The sequence below is a fragment of the Tiliqua scincoides genome, chromosome 5 (genome assembly GCF_035046505.1).
Source record: "Tiliqua scincoides isolate rTilSci1 chromosome 5, rTilSci1.hap2, whole genome shotgun sequence".
NCBI lineage: Eukaryota > Metazoa > Chordata > Lepidosauria > Squamata > Scincidae > Tiliqua > Tiliqua scincoides.
Genome location: NC_089825.1, coordinates 85,506,214 through 85,518,427, shown reverse-complemented (window position 1 = coordinate 85,518,427; position 12,214 = coordinate 85,506,214). Strand labels below are relative to the sequence as shown.

General features: G+C 47.3%; 1 protein-coding gene and 1 pseudogene across 1 annotated transcript in view; one reads left to right on the top strand and one right to left on the bottom strand.

Annotated features, from left to right (window-relative positions):
* The window catches only part of LOC136651116 (acid-sensing ion channel 2), a 471,153-nt gene that overhangs the window by 138,249 nt on the left and 320,690 nt on the right, over window positions 1–12,214 (top strand). The window lies entirely within an intron of this gene.
* Window positions 704–821, bottom strand: LOC136654633 (5S ribosomal RNA; annotated as a pseudogene).

The following is a 12,214-nucleotide window of genomic DNA, read 5'->3' as shown; positions in this document are numbered from 1 at the left end:
GGGGAAAGGATTTGCATGTCCATTGGTGCAGATTTTAGGTAGGTTGAACCCCAGCACCTCTTGCTTTTTAAGCCATTTCTACCCAATGTTGCATATACACAACAGGGACCAAATGTATACACCTGTGGGGTAGGCAGAAATGGGTTAAGTTATTCCTGCCACCCTCCTGTGGCCAGGAATGGAGGCTTACCTGTGTATCTCTCTCTCTCTCTCTCTCTCTCTCTCTCTCAAAACTCATATTGCCTTGCCTATCAACCTCTCTCATTCGCAGTCCTCCTCCTTTGTCACACCACAAGCTGTTTTATGACATCACCGCTATCTATATCACCTTTTTAGTCAAATCACTTTGCACCTGCTTGACAGGTGAAGTATTGGAGCAGAGAAATAATGTGAAATCTAGGGCTAAACAGAAATTTAGGCACAGGTGATCACTGTCCAATTCCTACTCAGCAAAAGATGGATGATAGCTTTCAAAATCCAGCGCTTCTTGGCCTTTTTGTGTGGAAGAAGGAGAGGCACATATTCTTAAACCTGCAGTACAAGCAGAACCTGCTGAAAAATTCCCTTTCCTGTCAACTCTACTCTTTCTGTTGCCTTACCACTGCTGCCGCAGAGTACCGGAAGAGTAAGGCAAGACAAAAGATCTGCTTGCATGCACTACAGTGGTGGTTGGCAACCTTCAGTCTCGAAAGACTATGGTATAAGCCTACAGCACCCGGTATTCCCAGGCAGTCTCCCATCCAAGAACTAACCAGGCCTGACCCTGCTTAGCTTCCAAGATCAGACGAGATTGGGCACGTGCAGGGTAATCCATTCTGGGCTGCAAGATGAAGGTTTGGTGAGGAGGGCCCCATGGGGTTGCCAGGCTGCTCTTGCTTTGGAACGGCAGCTCCAAACTCAGCAACTCCCTGTCTCCCTGGCCTGCTCCTGAAATGTGCATAGAAATGACCTGTTTCCTAGGCTTTGTAGTGGTGGTAAATATGGATTGTATTTGTAGGACTGTATTACAAAACAAAATGATGCTCCCTCTAGTCCAGCATTCTGTTCCCTGTGGCGGCCAATTAGATGCACTCACAAGTAGAGCAAGAAGGTTTCTTTCTTCTCTACCCTCACATCTGACTATCAGAGGCACGCTGCCCCTGTACAGGGAGATTCCAGTTAGCTGTGCTGGCTAGTAGCTGTCGATTCACACATCTCCAAAGGATCATTCTCCCTCCCCCATGTCTGCACCCCACCCAAACCCAGGCTCATTGTGGTTGCTCTTTCCTGTACCTTGTCCAGTTCTTATGCTAGATAACCACAATCATACGTTGAACTTCTAGCATGTACTGAGAATTGCAAGGATAGTCTCTTGCTGATCTCCTGCTCCTTTTAGCCACATGAGGGTGCTACCAGTGCACTAAAAAAAGGAAGGGGCTATTTAAATAGTAAAGCTCTGCTAACTCCTTTGGGTAGGCATGAGGTCAACAACCAGGCAGCAGCATTTCAGGAACATTTAAACAGAGCTGTTCCATTTGACATGGCCAGCAGGAAAAAAACATCTGATCTATGAGGAAGGAGATCCAAATGGCACACCTTCTGCTACTTATGGGGAGAAGCCACAACTCAGTGGTAAATGCTTGGCATACAGAGGATTCCAGGTTTAATCCCAGGAAAGGCTGGGAAAGACTCCTACCTAGAACCAGGACCAGATTAAACTAGTGTGGAGCCTGTAGCATATGTTGTAAAGCATATACCCCTTTGCTGCGCTCCCCCTGCCCTGTCACATTCCCTTCCCAACCTGTTCCACCCACCCCCGCCCTTCTGCCGACCTGCACAGAGCTTACCTGCTCTGGCATGCTGTGTCCTTCCGCCAGCACCTTGAAATCTTCTGCTGTTGCAACATGCTTTCCAGCACATTTGCGACAGCCAGCGACAGCAGAATGCATGCTCTGCTGACGCCTGAGGGGGGACATGATTGAGGCATACAAAATTATGCAGGGGATGGACAGAGTGGATAGGGAGATGCTCTTTACACTCTCACATAACACCAGAACCCGGGGACATCCACTAAAATTGAGTGCTGGGAGAGTTAGAACAGACAAGAGAAAATATTTCTTTACTCAGCATGTGGTTGGTCTGTGGAACTCTTTGCCACAGGATGTGGTGATGGCAACTGGCCTGGACACCTTTAAAAGGGGATTGGACAAGTTTCTGGAGGAAAAATCCATTACGGGGTACAAGCCATGATGTGTATGCGCAACCTCCTGATTTTAGAAATGGGCTATGTCAGAATGCCAGATGCAAGGGAGGGCACCAGGATGCAGGTCTCTTGTTATCTGGTGTGCTCCCTGGGGCATTTGATGGGCTGCTGTAAGATACAGGAAGCTGGACTAGATGGGCCTATGGCCTGATCCAGTAGGGCTGTTCTTATGTTCTTAGATGTAAGGCAGAACTGCATTGTACCCACAGTGAAGTTAAATTTGAACAAAATTATTTATTCATATCATGTTCTTAATGACATCCACAGCGATTACATACAATGCAGCTCCCTCAACATGTAAACAACTGAGATGGTGAACTGCCAGTTTCACCAGAGACAGTGCTTAGTGCGGGGCCCTCACAAATGTGGGAACGTAGCATATGCTACTTTTGCTACTAGGTTAATCTGGCCCTGCCTAGAACCCTGGCAAGTGGCTGCCTAATGCTGAACTAGATGTGGTCCAACTCAGCTGAAGGCAAGTTCATAATTAACATGAGGGACAGTCCATTGGGTGGCTTTCCTGCACAGAGCCCCCTGAAATAAATTAGTGCTTCTGCTTGTTTGAGTGAGGCTTGTACAGTCAGGGGATTGCCCTAACTGGTCCCATCTACCCGTTGCCCTTAGTCGCTTCCAGGCTGTGTTGGCTCATTTTGCCTCTTGCTCAGGCTGCCCCTGAGAAGGATGCTTTCTCAGATTTTGACTCAGACAAGGTGAAAGCAAAGGAAGAGAGAAGTCCAACGGGACTGGTCTCAGAATCCAGGGCTTCTGTTAAATTAAGAATCGAGGGCAATGATGCAAGCAGTGATGACCGAAAGAAGCCTGGAATCATTAGCCACTAAAGGCCTTTCCAAATGACAAGGAGAATAAAGGGATTTCCTTCCCCTTTCCTACCCCTTCTCCACTGCAGTAACTTAGCAGGAATTAAGGATCCAGCAGTTGAGTAATGGGATACCACAAAGCTGCCTACTACCAAATCAGGCAGTTGTTCTAGGTGGCCCAAGCCTATCCTCCAACCGATGGCAGCTCTCCAGGGTCTCAGGCAGGAGTCTTTGCAGCTATGTTGCCTATCCATTTTTTTTTTTTAAATTTCCCAGCTGAAGATGCCAGAGACTGAGCCTGGGACCTTCTGTATGCCAAGCATGTAATCTGCCACTGAGCTATGGCCTCTCCCCATAAGTAACAGGATTGTCATTGGGATGTTCTATCTCATATATTGGATGTTTTGGAACCAGCTGTGCTAAATGGAATGGCTCTACTTAAGTATCCTCCAAATGCTGCCACCTGGTCTCTCCCCATTTCTTGAAGGGCCCTCCCAGTTTATTAAGGGCACAATCTTTAACGTTTGTCTCCTGGCCAAGAGAGTTGCAAACATACCATAAAGCATGTTTGCGCCTCCTCGAGAGTTGGCTGGGCCAGCACAGGGATGTGTGCTGGCACGCAGAGGCTGCAACCAGACCCTGTGCTGACTTAGGAAGGGAGGGTTGCGTTGGCCGATGCAGGGATCTGGGTTGGGCAGGGAGGAGGCAGAGAGAAGGTGGGAAGGAGGTGTTCCAGGGCAAGGGGAGAGTGAGCAAAGGGCGGTCTTGGGGGTGGGCGGACAGGGAGCCTGAGGTGGGGCTGGGACCCAGCTGGTATGCCAGATCCCAACCCCATTTCCCAAGCAGCGCAGAGCAGCGACAAGCTCCGCTCTCTTTGGACTTATGCCACCGCCTGAGGTGGTGCAGGTTCAAGGAGACCCATTAAGGCTGTGGTGGCTTACATGGGGGTAAGAGGAAGAGTTTCCCCTTGCCTCTTGCTGAGCCATTTCAGGCCCAAATCTTGCACTGGATACAGCACAGGCCTCCTGGCCTGCCTGTTCCAGCGCAAGATTGCGCTGCACCTGAGTTAGAGCCCAATCCTGAACTGCTTGGCGTGTGGGACTGTCGCAGCACCAAAATGGCTACCATGGCATCCTGAATGCACCAGATAGCCAGCGGCAGCTCCTCAGAAGAAGAGGATGTTTGTCCCCTTCCCCCAGGTATGGGAAACAGCCCCACAACAGGGCTTCTCGACTTTGCACTGGTTATTAAGTGGGCACAAAATCAAGACACCTTGTGTCTCGCTGCAAGACCCAACACAGAGCTCTGGATCAGGCGGAGCGGAGCTCCACTTGTCCTCCCCCTCTCCTGCCCTGCTCCCTCCCCCGCCATGCCTTCTCCTCGCCCTCCCTCTGCCCCAAATGCCTCCCCCATGCCCCCACTCACCTCTCCACCGCCCGGCGCTCCTGGTGAATGCCGGGCGGCAGACCACTGGGTGAGCTCCAGCAATGGGCTGGTGGTCACTCCCGCAAATTTGCCTTACAGCATGTTTGTGACATTGTGTGCCAACGGTGAGCCTGTGCATACTGTTCAGGATTGGGTCCTTAGTCATTGCAGGTACAAATACTTCTCAATACAACTTAGATGACACAAGGCATTTAAATCATTGAAAATAATATGCCTAACTCCTGAGGGTATTTATAGCCACCCTTATACTCAAAGCACATCATATCCTTTATCTGAGTAACAGGTGACTCGTATCCTCTGCCACATTTATAGCATGCAGTCATGGCAATGGAGCCAGGGGGAGCGTCGGGTTACAAAATGGGATATAGAATCCAGCACAAGCTGCTGCTGCCAGATCCCAACCTCCTGCCTTCGACACAACCTCCGGTTCCTCCCCCTCCCTGCCCAGTTACTCCCCTGCCCCTCCCCCGTCCCCACCCACAACCACCGCCCCCTCTTGCCAGCTTACCTGCCCTGGCGACTTCCAGGGTCCGCAGCAGTGAATATCCTCCACTATAGCTGCCTTGCGGCAGCGGCCTCAAACAGCCAGGCAGCAGCGCTATCTTTGCAGCATTGCAGGAGTGTCCCGTTATCATAAAAGTCTCATACACTTAGGCCTTTGGGTTGTGCAACAGTCCTATAGGTAGGCAGTTATTACTAGGGCTCCTTACTGAAGATGGGTGGGGGCTGAGGCTAAGATAATGTCTTGGAGCTTCACTGTTCACTGGATTATGTCATGATTTCACAGTAAAAGCTTCATACATGTTTCTTTGTTTTTTAATAGATTTTCTTTGCTTAGAGTCTGTAAGAATATTTCTCAAGAGCTTTTGTGCTCGTTTTTATGGTTTCTTTAGAACCTTTCCAGATGATTATTTTATTGCCTCAAATAAACTATAAATTTGCAATCCTGGCTTGCCTGTTTTGTGAGTGCAAAGGCTCTTGAGATAAAACCCAGGGAGTTTTTTTGCTTGTTTGTTTTTGTAGAACCCCCACAACTGAGTGAAGCACAGGGGTCGATATGAGCGAGAGCTCACCAAGCCTTCGCTCCAAGACCTCTTCTTTCCCTTTCCTTTTCCTTTCCTTTAAATTTTTGTTCTGCTTCATCTCTGAAGCTTTTGGCGGGTTGCCACTATATATTTTTTTAAAAGAGAAAACAAACCCCATGTACTGAAACAGCCAATTTTAGCAGAAAAGACTGTATTAAAGTGTTGGTCTTGGATCAAGCAGACTTGAGTTCAAATCAGTCCTTAGCTCTCTGGGTGATCTTGGACCAGCTACTATTGATATAACTTTCCTCACAAGGTGGTCCTGTGGATAAAATGTGATGACTCTGTGCACTTTGCTTATTTATTCCACCCTTCATCTGGCCATCATGCAGGGTTTCTTACCCAATAGTCTTTGCAACAATCCTGTAGGATAGAGTAGACTGAGAGCTGATGGCTGGCCCAGACTCACCAAGTGAGCTTCATAGCTTCATAGCTGTGTGGGAATTTGAGCCTGGCTCTCCCCCTTCTAATACTCTCCACTCCTAACCACTACATCATACTGGCTCGAGTGCCTTCAAAGGAGAGTGGGATACATGTGATAAATGAATTACATGCTAGAAAAATGAATTAAAATTTCCCAACTCCTGTTTAACCTGAATCATTAACTAAGACAAGGAAGCCTGAAGGCTCTTCCAGAAAAATACTCAGATGGGCTTTGTCGAACCTCTGTGAGAAGGGAATTACATAGTCAAGCACAGCCACTGAGAATGCTTTGTATGTGCTTTACAGCACAGTCCTACACATTTTTACTTAGAAGTAAGTCCCAGTGTTCTTACACTTTCCTGGAAGTGTGTATAGGGCTGCAGTCATATATTTTGATGTGTAAATGGTACAATCCACAATTGATTGTAAATATATTGAGAAACGCAATAAACTTGGCTTAGGCTTGGACCACGGCAAGCAACAATAAATGAAAGATTACCTCTGAACACATGCAGAGTTTAAACCATGGCTTAGATGGAGAACCAGTTTTCAGTGTCACTACTCTACACTGCAACATGGGAAATAGTGATGAGAACTTTTCTGAGCACATGCCATTGGCATGCAAGATGCCTTTCCTGCCTCCACCATTGATCAGTGCCCAAGATCAAACGCAAGAAGCCTCATTCGTTAGGAGGGGAAAGTGTTCCTGAACTCAATACACACTGATAAAATTAAAAGATACAAAACTCATCAGGGCAGCCTTACCAGCTTGGAAAGGATGGTGAGGGCGAGCTGCAGATGAAACTTGGCTTCCTTCAGGACAGCTCATTTTAAATGCATAAAAGGTCCCAACGCCTGTAATTTCACATTTCCAACTCATTAACCAAATCAATATACAACCCTTACCCTTCACCTCAATTGGTATTGTTAGCCTATCTGTAATTTGCCTGCTATTAAGCAATCTCTGGTTCTTGGTGTGTAGTAGTTCAGGGCATGAGAGGCCAACAGAAGTGGGAGGGGGTGGATATGGAAGGTTGTGACACAGCTCAACATCTGCGTGTGTCCGTGCAGAGCATCTGAGCAGGAGTTGGACTGTGAGCAAAAATCAGATCAACTCCATATTACAAGCTGTGGCTAAAGAAGGGTTGAAAGTCCTCCAGATAGAGGCTGTATGTAGGTCTTCTGTGTCCTCTGCAGTGCCTAGCACGCTACTGCATCACGGATGTTCTGTTTCACACATCAGGCTCTGAAGATGAGCACAGAAATAAACACGAGGGTAAAACCACCCCTAGGCAGCACAGTTCAGACGCCTTCTTCCACAATCCAGGACTGAAAGTTTGACTTATTGTAGCTGATCAGTGCACCCAAACCCCCAGGATTGCTTAGGCAGGCACTTTTGGAATGTCCTCACCTTTCAGCTTGACTTGGATCAAGGACAGGACTGAGAAGAGCTTGGCCAGCAAACACATAAACATAAACAGGTGACAAAATATAAAAATGGGTATAGTGAACACTTGATTTAAAAGACCTCAACTTAGCAGATTACAGAAATAATGGGTGTTGTCCTCTTTAAAAATGAGCCATATTATTTTGTGCATTGCATTGACATTGCATTGTCATAAACCGCCTCCCCTATTAATCAATTAAATAGAGGACTCACTGTATGTAGTTATGTTTAAATCCTAAGATTCAATCACCGTGTGATTAAATAGCATGATTTAATGGCCCAATCCTATCATGCAATTATGACAGTGGAACTCATGCTTTGCCATCATAAGAGGTGCAGCACTACTTGTAAATGGCATGCTGCCATCAAGTGCAAGGAAACTGCCAGTAGAAACTACCAGTGGCTCCCTGAATGTGCTAATGGCCCAAGCTAGGCTGCACTGGAAAAGTTTAGGTGAAGGAGAGGTGGGGAGGGGGAAGTTTGGAGTAGTTGGTGGGGAGTGGGCTGGAGGGGATAGATCTCAGCAGCAGAAGATATGCTGGATTCTATCCCCTATTTTCCAACTCACCACTCTTCCTCTCCTTGAACTTACAGCAGCAAAATAGCTGGTGTGGGTCTGAGGAAGCCCATAGGTGATCAGGCAGCCTACCAGGAGGTAAGTAAAGCAGTTTCATCTCACTGGCCATCTGACCACCCCCTCTCCACAATTGCACGCACCATACACTCCATAGGCACAACTGCATGCTCTGGAGTGGCAGGGGATAGGGTTGGACGGTAAGACTGAAATTCAATACACACTTACCTGGGAGTAACCCCCACTAAACTTATTGGAACTTGCGTCTGAGTAGACATGCATAGGATTTTGCTGTAAATATAGTGTGATTTAAAAAAAACCAACTTAAAGCTGCAACTGATAATAAAAAGAGGTCTGATACTCAGTGGGTCACTGGATGCTAGAGAGCAGGTTTAGCCTGCACTCCAATAATGAAGAGGTATTCCTGCCTCAAAGTACACCTGGGGCAGCAGCAGCAGCGCTTACCTTTGGCAGCGTTCCAGAAGTTTGGGGGTGACATCATTATGTTGTTGCATCATCATGTTACTGCCAATTGCTTCTGGAATGCTGTGACTTGGAACCAACTCGAGCCAAGGGTGGGCGGGAGGATTCTGGCATTAAAAATAACACAGTGTAAGGTAAGGGCTGGAGACTCGGGTGGTGCAGGTGTCACCTCCCTGAGCATCACCAGTCGCACCCCCCCCAGCAATGCTACTGCAATAGTGACTCCAGATATGTAAGAAATGTAAGTTAATGGCTGGTAATCGCTTACAAAGGGGAAGGAAAAGCACCATATTGGAAGACACTGCTGCAGTGAGGGACTGCCTTCACCTCAGCACTGAGTAGCCTGGTCCTTTCTAACAGGAATCCACAGAAGGCTGCAGTGTTTCACTGTGTGCAGGACAGGTCTATCAATGGCTATGCGATACCTCCAGGTTCAGTGACAGCATGCTTCTGAATACCAGTTGCAGGGGAGCAATGGTGGAAGAGAACTATACCTTTGTCTCCTGTTTGTGGGCTTGCCAGGGACATCTGGTTGGCCACTGTGGGAAACAGAATGCTGGTCTCGATGGCCCTTTGTTCTGATTCAGTAGGGTTAATTTTAGGCTCTTAGGACACTCAAAAATCTTTGTGACATACAAGCTCCTCTCTCCATGCACACCCCACCCAAGGTAACAACAAACGTTTTGTCAGTAAATAAATTAGCAACTGTTACCCTGCACATGCCCGATCTTGTCTGATCTCAGAAGCTAAGCTATTTTGTCAGGCCTGGTTAGTACTTGGATGGGAGACCGCCTGGGAATTATACCTGGGTGCTGTAGGCTTATACCATAGTCTTTCGAGACTGAAGGTTGCCAACCAACCAAATTGAGAAATGAAGAAGGGCATCATCCCATGAAAGTGAAGCACTGTCAAGTCCCATGGATTTGAATGAGAGATATTTCAACATGTGCTTCTATCTTCCATTTCAATTTATGGCTTTTTAAAATTTAAAGTGCTTTGGCTGCATCCTGTCCATTATTGAATACAGGCATTGACTGCCCTGCCCTGCGATTGGGAAATGGGGAGGACTTGTTCCTTACTGCCCTGCCAGTGAAGCTCTTCCCAGCACTCTTGAGATTCCTCCCTGCAACATAAGAGAGGTTTTGCTCATTTCTGCTTGTAAATGATTCACACTGGAAAAGTAAGAACAAGTCCATTGGTGACAACTGTTCCTCAGCAGGTTTAACCTGTGAGGAGGAAAACATGGCCTGGGAAGAGTTTCCTTGGCCAACTCTGAATGACCACCATTGCCCCAATCTTTCATGGTCTCCATGCAAAAACCCCTCCCCCCCCAAACCACTTTTGTAATTAGAATCTCTTTGCCTGCCAGGCCGTCTGCAGAGATCAAATGCTCCCTTCAGCACCAGCAGCCCCTGTGTCTACACAGAATACAAAACACTACTTGAGGTTTCTGCTTCACGCTCTGTATGGAAAGCTCCTGGAAACATTGGCCTGTCTGTGGAATGTGAAAAATACTTTCATGTAAAAATGATCAAATGGCAGCCTTTTATTGAAATGCTTCTTCGAAGGGTGGATGGAATTCAAATGAAGACCTGTGCATACTTCCATGTGGTTGGCAGGCATGCTTGTTTCGCATGCAGGAGAGATATGGGCCTGCTTGAAGCATGGGGAAGCATGAGGCAGGAATGAGGTGGTAGAATGGACTGGACCACTTCAGACTGTGGTAGAGGATCACATTTTTCACTGTATCTTAAGGAACTTTTACATGAAGGAAATTATCACAATAAGCTGCTTGTTTGATTGCTGGGGCACATCGGTTTGACTCTGTCGAGCCGTTGCTTTGGCGACTACACTGGCTGCCGGTTCTGTTCCAGGCCCAATTCAAGGTGCTAGTTTTGACTTTTAAAGCCCTTTACGGCTTGGGGCCGGGGTATTTGAGGGACCGCCTCCTTCCTTATAATCCTGCCCGTACTCTTAGATCATCTGGGGGGGCCCTTTTGACTATGCCGCCACCAAGAGATGTGAGAGGGGCGGCGGCCAGGAAGAGGGCCTTCTCGGTGGTGGCCCCTGAACTTTCGAATACCCTTCCCTTAGAATTGAGAACTGCTCCCTCGTTGCTAATATTTCGGCATGGGCTGAAGACCTTTTTATTTCAAAAAGCTTTTAATTGTTGACAGGCTGGCTGGCTTCCTTCTCTTTTATATTAGAATCCACGGGGCTTGTTTTAGATCTTTTAAATATGTGCAATTGTTTTAATTATTGTTTTTAATTGCTATTTTTGTATTTTAATTGTTGTAGGCCGCCTTGTGTGCCCATGGGGCAAAAAGGCGGGATATAAATTAATAAAATCATAATAATACCTAAAACCTTTCCTCCAGGCAGCTAGATTTTCCTTGCTGAATATCCTTTGACACAGTCTGAAGTGGTACTGCCCCCTCTACAACCTCAGGACTCTGCCTCCTCATTCCGCTGCACGTACAGATCAAAACCACAGAAAGGCAGATGCATGGGAGTAGAGAGCTCACCCCAGGAGCTGTGATTGAATCTGTCTTCCTGGTGCATGCCCACTGCACACATCTCTTCTTTGCACTTCATGGTTGATTACTGTGGCACATGTTGGTATATGCTCAGCAAACGCAATCTGCCATATGAAGTATTCATTACGTTTGTATGTAAAGGAGGGATTGGCCAAACTCACATAGGGTTATAATTGTGATTGAATATAACATTCATTTCATAATGGGCACTGTCCTCTAGCTAAGACTTAGTGCCAAACTACACATGACATTAAGCCAGTGATTTTCAACGTTTTTCATCTCGCGGCACACTGGCAAGGCACTCAAATGGTCAAGGCACACCACTAGCTTTTTGACAATTGACAAGGCATACTGTGCTGTCAGTGGAAGCTCACATCCCCCAATGGTCCTATTAATAAATGACCCTCTCCCAAATTCCCGCGGCACACCTGGGGACCATTCGCGGCACACCAGTGTGCCACGGCACAGTGGTTGAAAATGGCTGCATTAAGTCATCATTTAACAGGTGGGCTTAAAACAGGAAGTGGATTGGAAGTGTCCCTTCTTTGTCAAGTACTGTAGCACAGAGGGCCCTGGATCTGACTTGGGACCAGGACAAGCAGAGAGTGGGGTTAATACTTATGACTGCACCTTTTTTTTCAGCTGACCTCCCCTACCAAAGATTGCCAGTGAGAGACCTATTCAGAGAGTATTTTTTAGTACTCAATAATTGTGTGGTTCTGAGTATATGCAGAGTGCACAGCTTCATTTGAGTCCGATTTTATTAGTACTTAGTCCCACAACCTGTTTTTGGTTCCTGAAAAGGTGCGAGGTAGTAACTGATAGCCCAATCCTATCCCCTCTTTCGACTGGTGGAATGCATGTTCCACTGATGGTCATGAGAGGATGCTGGGAGAAGTGACTTTTCACTGGTGAGCACAAGGCCACCAGCCCAATGGCCAGCAGAGAGGCCACCATCCACTGGTGCTGGTGGGGTTGGAGTGGGTGGTGAGCCGTGGGCTGAATGGGGCAGGGTGGGGGAGAAACGGGTGAATTTCTGGGTGGGAAGGGGTTGGGATGAGAGTGTCAAGGGCAGAAAGGAGTGGTTGTTGATGGCAGCAGTTCCTCCAATATCCCATCCCCTTTCCTGGCCTTGATCCACCTCCCTTTGCCCACATGG